Raw genomic sequence first — 2,379 nt, 5'->3', positions numbered from 1 at the left:
AAAATAGTAATAAAAATTAGGACAAGAAGAATTTGAACAATCAAAGTTAGGACAATAAAAGACAATAAAAAGCAAAGAATTATGGATGTCTAGATGCTCTTGGGCACTAAGTGTAATGAACAAAGTTCCCAGTGCCCCCAGGGTCACTGGGCAAACAGGGCCTTCCTGGTTCCCATAGCAACATAGTTGCTTGTTCTAATTAAGTACCAATATTGAAATGTTAATTAGATAATTGCTCTGTTTGTTTTCTCTAAACCACCTGGAGATCACCTACCCTCCACCCATGCTGGCATTCTAGGACTAAGATGCAAATAGGGAAAACCATGGAACCATGGGAGCGTGTTTTGAGGGGTAAGGACACCCCTAAATGGAGAACTAAACACAGTAGAGGGAGCTGGACAGGTACGGTACACTGGCTGAGGAAGAGGAAAACACATCCCCCAATGGACATTTGACCTGTCACCATAACCTACGGAAGACTAGACTAGAGTGGACTGTGGAAAGCAGGAACAAAGAGACAAGATTTTCCTGGTGTTACCAGGAGGAAAGGAGAGGGGACAGCTGCTGCTGGGACTTCAGCAACAGACTCTGCATGCCTCCTCACCCTTCAGCTGCCTGGAAAAGCTACAACAGCAGGGACGATCTCCGTGTCAGGCCCCCTGCCCAGCTGATCTTTTTAATATAGAGCTGAACATTAATAAAGGCATAAGCCCTGTTCATTTTACTGTTATGTGTAGTAAACTTAATTTGCGCCATTCCTTGTATGAAATGTGTAATATTGGATACTTGTTAGATTATGCTCATGTGTATTAGCCTCCCCCACCCTCACAGGCGAGACCAGGTGTATATTGGAAACTGATTTACAAGTAAGAGGGTGCGGCTACGAGCCGAGATGGATATCATGGAAATCCTTGGGATGGATATTATGGAAATCCTTGGGCAGATACATGTGAATGCAGTGTTCTGTAAATTTCATCAAGGGATTCAACAACTCCGGACACTGAATTGTTCTTCCTCATCACCAAAAAAGAAAATCGTATTAACCTATGGACTCTGAGTACAAGAAAAGACTGATTTCTGAAATCTTGGCTTCAGGTGGAATTTTTTCTATAAAAACCGCTTGTGTCAGGATGGAGGTGTGTGGGCATAGGGGAAAAACCTTTCCTGAGGCTGACTCCTTGTGGCACACCCAGGGTCAATCCCCGGCTCAGCACTGTGGTTTTTTTTCTGTGGCTGGCTAGATAGAATTTGACTGCTAATAAAGCTATTTTATTTTTAATTTGGCCAAATAAATTTTCATTTATAACATTATTAAGCCCAAAAAGCATGCCTTGCTAACAAAGGATTAACCCTTAAAAGCAATAGCCTGTTGCATATTCATTTATCTCGTACATGATTCAAAAGTTCTTTGCAGGAAAAGGGTGTTTTCTGATTATTGTCAACTTCCCCCTCTCATCTTGTAAATTAATGTTTTGGATCCTCAAAATGAAACACAGATAAAAAATCAAAACCCCACAATTCCAATAAAGATTTGTAGGGATGGTATGTTTATTACAGCGCTGGGTGCACATAGGAATTGTTACCCTTCAAAGGACATGAGCACCCCTGAGAACTCCTGATCCTTTTTTATCACTCTTACTAATTTACATATGCATAGAATTTCACCCCCTCCCGTATAATTAGAGCTGCTGTTGCCTGCATCAAAAACTGTGCTTGTATAAAACTGAAAGCTAAAGACACATTATCTTGAACCATACCAAGCGCTACTACTAACTTGTGATCTTGGACCCCGGACTTTTAGGGATAACTGTAGGGGTTGTTTTAAGTTTGCCAGTCCACCTGCTGCAGTGGCCAGCTCTCTCATAAATCCAGTGCACTGATTAAAATCTGGAACTAAGGCCATTCAGCATTTTTGGATAGAGGTATTCTAGGACTTCAATTACAATTATACACAAAACAATTCTATAAATAAAATTCCAAACTACCTTCTCTGCAATACACTCATTTTGCCTGAATAAGTTTTCGTCTAAGTTCACTGTTTCTTGGTGTCAATTTCCAAGGGGCTTCTGGGGACTGCATCATTCAAGCGTGGTGGATCCAGGCATTCTGCTTCTTAATCTTGATTGTGGTGAAGGTGGTGAGAAGCGTCTGGAATGGTCCTTCTCACTGTGGTTCCAAAGTCTTTTCTGTAAGAGACTTAACGTATACTTAATTCCTAAGCTGTATGTTATGTACTGGTTCACTTAGTTCCCTGCTCTGAGTTCCAGCCACATGTCTTTTCATTTTCTTTGACCTGTCTACTTAAAGCCACCATATCGGTCTCTGGCACTATTCTGGAAATAAAATGTGATCCTTTGTCTGGGAATATTGTGACTGGAA

This window comes from Lonchura striata, chromosome W (assembly GCF_050655825.1).
Source record: "Lonchura striata isolate lonStrDom1 chromosome W, ASM5065582v1, whole genome shotgun sequence".
Classification (NCBI taxonomy): Eukaryota; Metazoa; Chordata; class Aves; order Passeriformes; family Estrildidae; genus Lonchura; species Lonchura striata.
Note: the sequence above shows the minus strand (reverse complement) of the source record.